The 12,122-nt window shown below is 46.6% G+C and overlaps 1 pseudogene; it reads right to left on the bottom strand.

Moving 5' to 3' along the window:
• Positions 1 to 810: 810 nt before the first annotated feature.
• On the bottom strand, positions 811 to 9,826 carry LOC140912509 (NACHT, LRR and PYD domains-containing protein 3-like; annotated as a pseudogene).
• Between the last annotated feature and the right edge of the window lie 2,296 nt (positions 9,827 to 12,122).

Raw genomic sequence — 12,122 nt, 5'->3', positions numbered from 1 at the left:
CTTTAATGTTGTCTCTTTGCCAGCTCTCCTGAACTCCTTTATCCCCTAGATTTTCTTCCCAGAGGAGCTTACAAACCAGTTCTTTATGTGTGTTAAAGTCGGCTTTTCTGAAGTCCAATGTCTTTATTCTGCTGCTCTCACTCCTTCCTTTCCTTAGAATCATGAAATCAATCATTCCATGATCCCTCTCACTCAAACTGCTTTTAACCTTCAGATTCAGAACTTATTCCTCCCTGTTAGTCAGAATCAAGTCTAAAATGGCTGTCCTGGTTACTTTTTTCTTTAAAAACAACAACAAAAAACAAACAAACGAAAAAAAAACAAAAAAAAAACCTGAATGAAAGAACCACAATATCCATTTGGATAAATAGCTTTCCACATAACTCTATTGTAGTGAAACAAGGCAGTACAGTTTTCACCAAGTGTTCTTCTTGGGTCTTGTACAAACAGTGGAACACCTCAAGCTCAATGCACAGGGAAAAAGTCTTTCGTCTATGCAGAATAACATATTTCAGCTGTTAAAAAACTGATTTTTTTAGTTCAGGTAATACTTACTGATATAGCCACTTTGTTGATCTTGGGAGCTCTTCTTCTGCATGGTCTTCAAATCTAAATGAACATTCAGATATAAGAAATGTCTCGAGTCTATGACAATGCTTTACACAGAATGAAAGAACCATTTGATCCATTTGGGTAAGTTCATTTCAACTTATGTGTAGTTCTGTGAGATGTTCCAATGCACTTGTCACAAAATTTTCTTCTTGGATCTCATACAAGCAGTGAAACTCCTCAAGTTCAGACATCAGCTCATCATACACAGAAGGAAAAGATGAATTGGTTTGTTTTTTTGTTGGAACTCACTTCAGTAAATCTGGCTTAATTTTAGGTGAAATTTTACTGCTGAATATTTTCTCTAGGTCTTTCATTCTTTCTTCATTTAAGAGCCCAAACAGGAATCGCACTGTTAACATTAAATAATTTCTAGAGTTTCCATAGTTTTCTAATAATGTTTTTACATCTTTCTTAGGAGTCCCTGAATCTTTTGTTGTTCCCGCATCTTCCTCTAGCACATAGAACATAGCTGCAAAAAACTCTTGGAAACTCAAGTGAATGAAGCTGTAAAGACATTCACAGTCAATGTCTTTTTAAAAAATGTTCTCATTCAAAAAGAGGGGGAGAGAGTCTGCCTGATCTAAGCCCAACATCTTGATTTCTTCTTCTTCAAACAGTATCTTTCGCTTCCAGATTCCATCAGCAGCCAAGGAGTAAAGTCCCCTCAAGTTAGCTTGTAGGTGTTGCTTCATATTGTTGCTGAGGGGCTTGACTAAACTGGAAAGATAGAGCATGTACTCTCCAGTGACTGTTTTTTAAGTTTGTGCAAGATCCTCACCTTTTTCAAGCTGTTGTTTGACAACAGTGCAGATGATCCAACATACTATGGGGACAAAGCACATGGTGAAGAGAATTTCATTTTCTTTCACAAATCATAAAGCTTGTCTTGCTTGCCTCTCATTTCCAAAGAACTTGTGGAAATATTCCTCCCTCTCAGCTTCAGAAAACCCCAGGATCTCTGCATAACGTGAACACTCCAAACACTGCCCGAGTTTCTCCAAAGTAGTTGGTCTCATAGTGATCAGAAAGTGGGATGTGGGAAGAACTATTTTCCTAAATAAACTGCTCAATATGATTTCCACTGGTTTCATCTCCCAGGGATCAGAGCACAGGTTATCTTCTGACTGATCAAGGGAAAATCTCAGTTCATCAAACCCATCAGTGATGAACAGGAGTTTTTCTGGTTTCACCAAAATCTCACTAACTGGTGTATTAGAATTAGGACAATTTTTACAAATCAGGTCAGCTACACTTCCCTGCTTAGTAAGACAGTTCATTTTCCTACAATTTATTAGAAAACATAATCAAACTTTTCATTATAGATTTCTCCAGCTGCCCAGTCACACATGATCTTTCTTGCTGTCATTGTTTTTCCAATCCCCACAGCTCCCAGCAGCACAACAACATGTGGCGTTTGTCCATCTTCTTCGGGTTTGAATAGGGTGTCCGTGGTGATCACAGAACGAGCTTGTTTGGTCATGATTTCTGCATGTCTCCGCCCCATGGCCATTATTGCATGTTCTCTCTCTTTTGCATGACGAGATTTGTCTACAATAGTGAGCTTTGTGTATCTTGTGTTCAGTATCACATTCTCTCCAAAACGACTGTTCATGTCTTTTATTACTCTGTATTTCTTTTGAATATCTTCTTTATACTTCTCCCTGTAATCTGAATCAGCAACATGGGACATTAGAAACACTGAACTAGAAGTTTAGGGGAAAAACAGATTTATCGTTAATCAGCTACAAAAAAAAATCTGTTTTAATCATAATAGTACCTCAAGTTGAGTTGCATCTTTCCTCATAGAAAATTCTGATCTCACTTAACTATGGGCCTGCTCCTGCAGCCCTTACTCTTGTAAGTCGCCTTATTGAAATTATTCCTGTGAGCAAAGGCTGTAGGCATCACTTCATCTCTCACTGAAATGCAGCCACCTCTTGAGTGAAACCTGGCAATTGTTTCACAGTGCACAGCAATGGTACATACAAGTTAAGGCACAAAGAGGAGGAGACTCTCATATGCAACTGAAACTGTTTTGTGAAGTTACATTCTTCCCACCCAAATAAGTTTGGCCAGGACACACACATTTGAAAAAGGGTGTGTGATAGGATCCTTAATTACCACAACTTGGTACCTCCAGTTACCTTCCTCACTTATGAGATGTGCCCCTAGCAGCAGAGTGTCCCCCAGCACCAGGCTGGTGCATTGGATCAGCACTGACCCAGAGGGACTTTATGCACAAGTCTGTATTGTAAGTTGTCCATGATAACAAGAGTCCAGCCCAGCCCATGACATACGATTGTTTGTAAAAGTCAATAAGAGTTAACTAAAGTGATGGGTACAAACTACATTGTTTAAGCTAGAAGAGCTGTGCTAAGAGGTCTGCAAGGCTTCTCCTGACCCCATGAGTTGCCATGACAAAGAGCTGAGAGATTCTAGAAGTCAGAGGAAATGTTTGTAATTGAAATGGCTAAAGTTATAGCTAATTTGGTTGGAATGAGGTTGCCACCTGTTTTGGACATGGTTTGTCTGGAGGTCACTAAATGGGACATGTGGATTGGAAGAGGGGTGAGCTTTGCCATCATGGCTGCAGTTCTTGCCATCTCCTGGGATCCACCATGACACTACTGGGCCTTCAGCATCCAGATCCTGAAAGATGTCCCAACCAGACCAAGCCAGAGAGAGGGAACCAAATGATGCCACCACCATCTCCACTGGTTTTAGCTAAATGCTGGACAGCACCTGGGAGGTTTCTGATGTCCTTTTCCTTCCATCATGTTTCTATCTATCCCTTCCTCCACCTTTCACAATGCTGCTGTGAGCCTGAGACCCCAGAGGGACTTAAAGGAAACGCCTCAAACAGCCCGACTCTGGTAAAAGTTTGGCAGGTCCCAGGGGATGTCTACAGCTGACTCAGGCTTGCGGGGCTCGGGTTTCAGGGCTATAAAGCTGCAGTGTAGATGTCAGAGCCCAGGTTTCAGCCCAAACCCAGAGACCCCAAGAGAGGGGGAGAGTCTTAGAGGCCAGGCTCCAGCCTGAGCCCAAACATCTCTGCTGCAGTTTTATAACCCTGCAGTCCGAGCCCCATGAGCCCAAGTCAGCTGACCCAGACCTACCATGGGTCATTTCTTGCAGTGTAGATGTACCCAGCACGGCTGATCCGACCATGTGCTGGGCCTGTGATTCTCCAAGAATCATAGAATCATAGAATATCAGGGTTGGAAGGGACCCCAGAAGGTCATCTAGTCCAACCCCCTGCTCGAAGCAGGACCAATTCCCAGTTAAATCATCCCAGCCAGGGCTTTGTCAAGCCTGACTTTAAAAACCTCTAAGGAAGGAGATTCTACCATCTCCCTAGGTAACGCATTCCAGTGTTTCACCACCCTCTTAGTGAAAAAGTTTTTCCTAATATCCAATCTAAACCTCCCCCACTGCAACTTGAGACCATTACTCCTCGTTCTGTCATCTGCTACCATTGAGAACAGTCTAGAGCCATCCTCTTTGGAACCACCTTTCAGGTAGTTGAAAGCAGCTATCAAATCCCCCCTCATTCTTCTCTTCTGCAGGCTAAACAATCCCAGCTCCCTCAGCCTCTCCTCATAAGTCATGTGTTCCAGACCCCTAATCATTCTTGTTGCCCTTCGCTGGACTCTCTCCAATTTATCCACATCCTTCTTGTAGTGTGGGGCCCAAAACTGGACACAGTACTCCAGATGAGGCCTCACCAATGTCGAATAGAGGGGAACGATCACGTCCCTCGATCTGCTCGCTATGCCCCTACTTATACATCCCAAAATGCCATTGGCCTTTTTGGCAACAAGGGCACACTGCTGACTCATATCCAGCTTCTCGTCCACTGTCACCCCTAGGTACTTTTCCGCAGAACTGCTGCCTAGCCATTCGGTCCCTAGTCTGTAGCTGTGCATTGGGTTCTTCCGTCCTAAGTGCAGGACCCTGCACTTATCCTTATTGAACCTCATCAGATTTCTTTTGGCCCAATCCTCCAATTTGTCTAGGTCCTTCTGTATCCTATCCCTCCCCTCCAGCGTATCTACCACTCCTCCCAGTTTAGTATCATCCGCAAATTTGCTGAGAGTGCAATCCACACCATCCTCCAGATCATTTATGAAGATATTGAACAAAACCGGCCCCAGGACCGACCCTTGGGGCACTCCACTTGATACCGGCTGCCAACCAGACATGGAGCCATTGATCACTACCCGCTGAGCCCGACAATCTAGCCAGCTTTCTACCCACCTTATAGTGCATTCATCCAGCCCATACTTTCTTAACTTGCTGACAAGAATACTGTGGGAGACCGTGTCAAAAGCTTTGCTAAAGTCAAGAAACAATACATCCACTGCTTTCCCTTCATCCACAGAACCAGTAATCTTATCATAAAAGGCGATTAGATTAGTCAGGCATGACCTTCCCTTGGTGAATCCATGCTGGCTGTTCCTGATCACTTTCCTCTCATGTAAGTGCTTCAGGATTGATTCTTTGAGGACCTGCTCCATGATTTTTCCAGGGACTGAGGTGAGGCTGACTAGCCTGTAGTTCCCAGGATCCTCCTTCTTCCCTTTTTTAAAGATTGGCACTACATTAGCCTTTTTCCAGTCATCCGGGACTTCCCCGGTTTGCCACGAGTTTTCAAAGATAATGGCCAATGGCTCTGCAATCACAGCCGCCAATTCCTTCAGCACTCTCGGATGCAACTCGTCCGGCCCCATGGACTTGTGAAGGTCCAGCTTTTCTAAATGGTCCCTAACCACCTCTATCTCCACAGAGGGCTGGCCATCTCTTCCCCATTTTGTGATGCCCAGCTCCCCATTTTGTGATGCCCAGAGGGAGGCTGCCAGTCAGCACCAGAGACAGAGGCTGCATTTTCTCTCTTTGCAGCACTTTACTCTCCCCTTCCTGAGAGTTTATCTTGTTCTGTGTTAAAAAAAACAAGGCAGCGACAAGAGCAGCAGCAACACAAGGATACTTTGAGGATTGATGCCAGCTGCTACCGATTAAACCCTAGGGAATGCTCTTCACCTCTAGTGCTATTACCTTAGTCACCATAAAATCTTTACAGTGTTGCCTTTGGGAGCTGTAGTCATGATCGTGCCTAGTCTGGGGAATAGATGGGAAGCCCTGTACTAATGGTATCATCTGGAAAGGCATTGAGATTTTGTTAGTGTATAACTTTGGGTGTCCTGGGGATAGCTCCAGGAAAGCATGCAATTGAATAGGTAGCCAACCACGGTTCTGGGGTAACTTCCCACGTAGGCACCACATACCTTTTGCAGACAACTCTGATGGTTTTTCTTTTGGATGCAAATCTGAAAGGGAAGATACATATAAATAACATTGAAATAATTTTAGTACAAGTGCATTTATATTCTGTATAGAGCCATCTAGTGATGGAATGATGCATTTGCATCTTGCACTAAACGGTAATCCCTGACAACAGCACTGCTACCGGCAGACATTTAACGAAGTGCTGTTTGTGAAATACTGTAACGGGAGTTCTGTCTGTGTGACCTCTCTGCCTGATTCTACTCATGATTCATCCGCACTTAGCGCCTCCCATAAGGAGCAGGCTACATCCTCAGGGAAACACAGAACAAAGAGTCAATTCGGGAGAGGCAATAGAGGGCTTCCCCTTCGCCCTCTCCCCTAGTGCTTGTCACGCAGACGGAAAGAAGCAAAAAGACCAGAAGTCCTAAGCGCAGACAATGCCATGTTTATTGGGGTTAGTTTCCAAGCAAGCATATTCTGAAGCCCTTCACACCAGTCGGGCTTATCTCTATACACCGATAGAGTCTGTTCCCCAGTGTTCTGTTCCCAGCTCTGACGCCGCAGAGCCTTTACCCCATGTCCCCCTTCCCAGCTGCGACACCGCAGAGAGTTTACCCCGTGTCCCCTTCCCAGCTCTGACGCCACAGAACATTTACCCTGCGTCCCCCTTCCTGGCTCTGATGCCGCAGAGCCTTTACACCGCATCCCCCCTCCCCGGCTCTGACGCCCCAGAGCCTTTACCCCATGTTCCCCTTCCCCAGATCCCATTCCCCTATTCCCACCTCCCCCTCCTCCTTCTTAGCAGGCCTAAATATACTGCTGAACATGCCCCTAGTCCCACCTCTTACACCTCATGGTCATGTTCTGTTTTAGGGGGTCGTGAGTCTGGGGGCTTCATCCTACCCCTTCTGTATCCCATGGGAGGGGTAAGGAGTGAGGTTTTGTTCTGGCCAAGGCCAGGCTTTCCTTTGGCTTTTAGTGTTTCTTGTGCCTGCCCCCACGCCCCCATCTCCCCTGGACCCTCCTAACCAGTTGCTTGATCTTCGCTTGAGAGAGAAGCCAGGCAGCCTTCCAGTGTATGCTCATATATTACACTCCCACCATAGCCTGTAACACTTTAGCTCTGTCCCTTATCTCTTCCCATTATCCTAACAAATCCAGCTGGTTGTGGGAAATGCAGCTCATGGTTTCTTTGTCCTTCACACATATTAGTAAGGATGTAAAAGTATCAAAAGTCAAATCCAGAATTCTATCTCAGGCTAAGAAACAGGCTTATATGCTACCAAGAGGGAATCCCCTTAGAAACAGTCATTTCCAAAGCAGATTAGATTAAACAATTAAAAGGTCCATCTAGAGGACAATTCTGCCCTAGTTCAGGGGATGGGCGAGATGGCTCAGGAGATCCTTTCCAACTCTAGGGATCTAAGACAGACACTGAGGGTTGGCAGAGGGAAATTTTTATTTGGGACAATTATAATGAAGATGGAGGCACTGGGGTGGATTAAGGGGGCCTTTCCCCAATCCCAAATTAGTTACTATATTAAATGTTTATATTATGCTCTTTGCCCAGCTCAATTAGATGCTGCTTTACAAAAAATATAGCTGTATAGACCACAAGAATAGTCTGTACAGCGTTTTCATTACTTTTGCCAAGCATCTGTTAATAACTCAGGGAATAAAGTACCCTCTGCCCACATCTCAAAAATAAAGACCTACATTATTCATTGTTTGTGTGCTGGTAGGAGATAGAGCCCCAGTCAGTGATCAGGGCCCCATACTAGTCCCTGTACATGTGTATAAAAGAAAGATTATCTGCTTGAAAGAGCTCACAGCTTAAAACAAATGAATCGCCCCCTGCCTTGCGCTCTGGAGGCTGCTAAACTCTCCCCCTGGGGGATTGTCCAGGGGAGTGAATGCCAAAGGCCTCTAGGGAGAGCCCCGCTGCCAGCCCTGGAGCATTCCATCCCAGGGACCCCAGGCAGAACCAACCCAGCTAAGCTGCTCTGTCACCGTGGGGAACAAGGGAGAGGAACAGGAATGACTGTAACAGGATTTGAGTTTAGTTCCATCACAGAGCACATGGATTCTAACACTGCCTCACCTGCATGGCTGCCCATAGGCACTGGCTATTACACTTTGAGACACTGAAAAGCAGCCTGGGGCCTTAGGAACTGCAGATCTCCAGATTTGCTGGCTCCTTGGCTGTTTGTATTGCACTGAACTTGTTTCTTTATCTCCAAGGCTATTTTTAATTAAAGTTCCTGCCTGGAACCCCAGAAATGTCTCCTGGGGTCAGTCGGCTATTTGGGGGATAACATATTGGGCCAGCCTCTCTGCTGTGATCAGCTTTTAGTTACAGATCCTTGATTCTCTGTCCCAGCCCTAGCACAGGCTAGAGCAGCCTGGGGGCTGTTCTAACTTGTGCCCAGATGCCACTGGTCCCCAAAGAATGGTGCTGCAGCTGGGGATGCACACCAGTCACCACTCCTCCCCACCTTTCTCTGTCCATGGCACTCTGCACTGCTCTGTTGGCTCTACACCGACTGGGGACACCCCCACACTGGGGATTTCCTCAGATGGAGAGTTACAGGCTGTCTCTGCTCCCCTTGAGCCAGCTGAGTGGTGAAAAGGGAGTGGAGCAGGTGAGAGAATCTGGCCCACTGGGGGCATCACTACTCTGAGTCCTCCAGGCTTCCTGCTGGGATTCAGAATTTGTCATTCTTGCCATCACCCTCTTTCTCCTTCTGCTCCTGCTGCTGCTGCCCTGTGGGAGACTCTCGGGTTTTACAGTAACTTTAGGTTTCCTACCTTTTTCTCTTCCTTCTCTGAGTTTAGCAGCAGAATCTGTGAGATTGATCTGAGTGAAAATGTCTATGGTTACATGTACTGCAGTGTCTCCACCCATAGAATTTCATCAGAAGGTTCTTAATATTTATCCTGTCGGCATTCTCCAGCAGACCCCGTGGGATATTACATTTCCCTTCAAAGTCAGAGTGTGATAGTTTGTCTTTAAATATTTTCAAGTCTTCCTGAGAAAGGTCGTCGAGGGCTTGTAAGAGCAGGTCACTGATTCTGCTGCTTCAATTCCCATCCCTGAGTATCAGGAAAGAAAACTAAAATCCAAATAAATTGCTGTAAATAATTAATATGGAATAATCACAATATTTCCCATGCAGAAGAAAGCAGCTTAACCTTGGGGCTCATAACTCCTCGGTGCTTTGCCTCACAAAGGACTCACTGGACATTGTCTCTCTGTGCCTCATTTTCCCCCTTTGTAAAGTGGGGATAATCACACAGTTCTAGCACACAGGGGCGGGGTGCAGCTCAGTTAATATCTGTAAAGGCTGTTGAGGACTGAGGATGAAAGGTGCTATAATAATAGTATTTATCATCCAAATGGATTTCAGAGCACAGAGTTGGGATCCCCCCCCCCCGCCGCCCGCCAATTTAAAATATTTCAGAAAACAGCCCAAGGCAGTCTGGGGTCCGTACATCACGGTCCTGGAACATCAGGACCTGTGTACTGAGACCCACTGTTACCTTTCCATGGCCTCAGGAGGGTGTTGGATATCAGAGCAGCAAGGTGAAGGGTAGCAATGGTAACTTCTGACATACTGACTCGGGCCCATTCTGACAGGTCCCACAACTGTATAAACTGTATCGTGTTCAAATTAGAAGTAGCCTATCCCCAGAGAATGATTTATTTACCGTTAGCCAGACGGCTATTGGAAACAACAGCTGGTAACCCTCAGCTGATTTGTTCTCTCAGTCTTCGCAATGCTCAAACACAGGCACCCAGAGAATCTAGAAAGAGGAAAAGGAAACAATTTGCTCAAAGTTTATTACTGCAGTAAAGGAAAAGTAACACATTTCCAGTTAAAGCTGACCTTCAGAGCTCCCTGAATTTCTATAGCAGCCCTCTTCCCCCTCCCGGAACCTTCCTAGTACTAATTATACACACACACACCCCCCTCTTTTCTTCTGTTTTTTTATTTTTCCTGGAAACTTGCCTTTTGGACATGCCCCTTTGGCTTCAGCAGTTTGCACAACTGTTTCCTGTGAATAGTGACACCACAAACTCGTCCATCTCTTCCTCTCCCACACACTCTGTATTGGGAGACAATAAAATACCCAGATTCAAAGGTGTGTAGAAGTTAAACCAAGACAACAAACAATGTATAAAGTAAAGCGTGAGGCAGAGAGTGGAGAATGCTCCCTGCATCTGCTCAATATACAAATAGTAGGGGGTGGGGCTTCAGTCCCTCTCACTCTGGTTTTTCTCTGAGGGGGGTGGAGTCGCTGTTTTAAATTAAAAGTAATGAAAACAGGGTTTTTTAAAAAAAAATTAAGGAAGCAGAAGTGGATCTTCATGGACCAGGAATTTCATAAGGTTGCAAAGTGACCACGAAACAGCTTTACAAGTCTCTTTTACAGTTACTCAGGAGGAAGTTGCTGCTTGATAAGTCACGGAAGGGAGGAGGCGTTTCTGACACACTCCTGTGAGATTCTTTATTGCCATTGTCTTTCTGGGGCAAGCTCCTTTATTCCCTCGAAGATTTGCTCCTCTTTGGGTGCAAGGCCCCCACTGCTGGCTCACACACCGGCACCATTTGGGGCTTTGTGTTCTCATTGTGGTTTCAGTTACAATAAAAATGTATCACGTTTGCTGTCTGCGTTTGCAGCTCCCAGAAACTCCTGTCCCCGCTGAGAAGTGGAAACAGGACGTTCACCGTTCATTTCAGCTGAGAAATGAGAAGAATGGTGACAAGGAATCCACGGGTCCCACTCCGCTTAGGATGACCAGAGAATGGGGGGCTTCTGCCTGGTTTGACAGCAGGGCTCTGATCCTCAGCTGGGGTAAGTCAGCACAGCTCTGCTGACATCAATGGAGACACCCACATTTACACCAGCTGAGGATCTGGCCAAGGACAGAGTCTCTGCTGAAAAGGACGGAGGGGCTGGGAAGAATGCCAGGAGGTCACCAGTACATGGGTCCCTACATGAGGGGCCTGGATTTGCTCGTATCAAACCTCCACATAGAGTGACTAAGGTAACAGATGAGGTCTCTGCAGCAGTGGTTGAGATTGGTGATGTGGGTACGATGGCTCCTCTCTCTGCTTGGTCTCCTATTGCGTCCATGAGCCTGTGCTCGCACCTCCAGCCCAGACACACTCCCCAGGACACCTCCTTCAGGAACGGCTCTTATACACATGCCGTGTTCTCCCTTTTATCCAAAACCCTGTCGTCTGAACCGCTGCATGATCCCAATCCCTGCCTTGTCCCCCAGCCTGAGACACGCCCCCTCGGAAGCATGTATCTCAGGCTAGGGGACAAGGAAGGGAGTCAGATAATGCAGAGGTAACAGAGCAGAGACCTTGCGCCTGCAGGGATCAGGTGTCACCGGCCCTGTGGCAGCTCAGGGAATGGAGGGAACGATCACAAGAATGAGTGAGCAGGGCCACGACGGCCTAGGCCTGCAGAGAGCTCCCTGCGCTGCCACGGGGCCATTGACACCTGATCCCTCCAGGTGCAGGGTGCAGAAGGGAGGCTACAGTCCATGGGGAGCAGCGCAGAGACGCCTGGCCAGGACTCTGCTCTGCCCTGCCAGGACTGCAGCCTTCCCTGCACCTTGTGCCTGCAGGGATGAGATGTCACTGGGCCTGCCACAGAGCAGGGAGCCCTCTGCAGTCCCGCTGTCCTGGAATTGAGTGAAAGGGGCCATGCCCCTGCCTCTCAGTTATCCAAACTCCTGGGGATTCGAATAATATCTGTGTTATCGCCATTTGAGGCACGGAAATTAAGGCTGAAATGTTCAGGTGTCCACTCATTTTGGGAGCTCAACTTGGGTTACCTGGGGCCTGAATTTCCAGAGTATTTACCATTTTAAAGCATGTTATATGTTCAAACCATGGCTCCAATAGATGTCAGTTGCAGGTATAACACCAACAGATGTCGGTGGGCAGGATCGAACCTGGGACCCCTGGTGTTTAGTGTATGAGCTTCTACTGCATGAGCTAAAAGCCACATGGCCCTTAGCTAAGGCTGTAGCAGACTCATTCATCTCTAAGTGGTCTTGAGGGGACAAAGCACCACATCCATGAGGTGTGTGGGTTACACACTTCCCCTAGCTGAGGAAGCATGCACCGAGCTTCAGAGACTTCCCAGTTGAAATCCCGGACGAGCCCTGCCCCCCCCCACCCCTTGTAACGCCGACAGACCCCAGT

The sequence above is a fragment of the Lepidochelys kempii genome, chromosome 6 (genome assembly GCF_965140265.1).
Source record: "Lepidochelys kempii isolate rLepKem1 chromosome 6, rLepKem1.hap2, whole genome shotgun sequence".
NCBI classification, from domain to species: domain Eukaryota; kingdom Metazoa; phylum Chordata; order Testudines; family Cheloniidae; genus Lepidochelys; species Lepidochelys kempii.
Note: the sequence above shows the minus strand (reverse complement) of the source record. Positions and strands in the feature narration are given on the sequence as shown.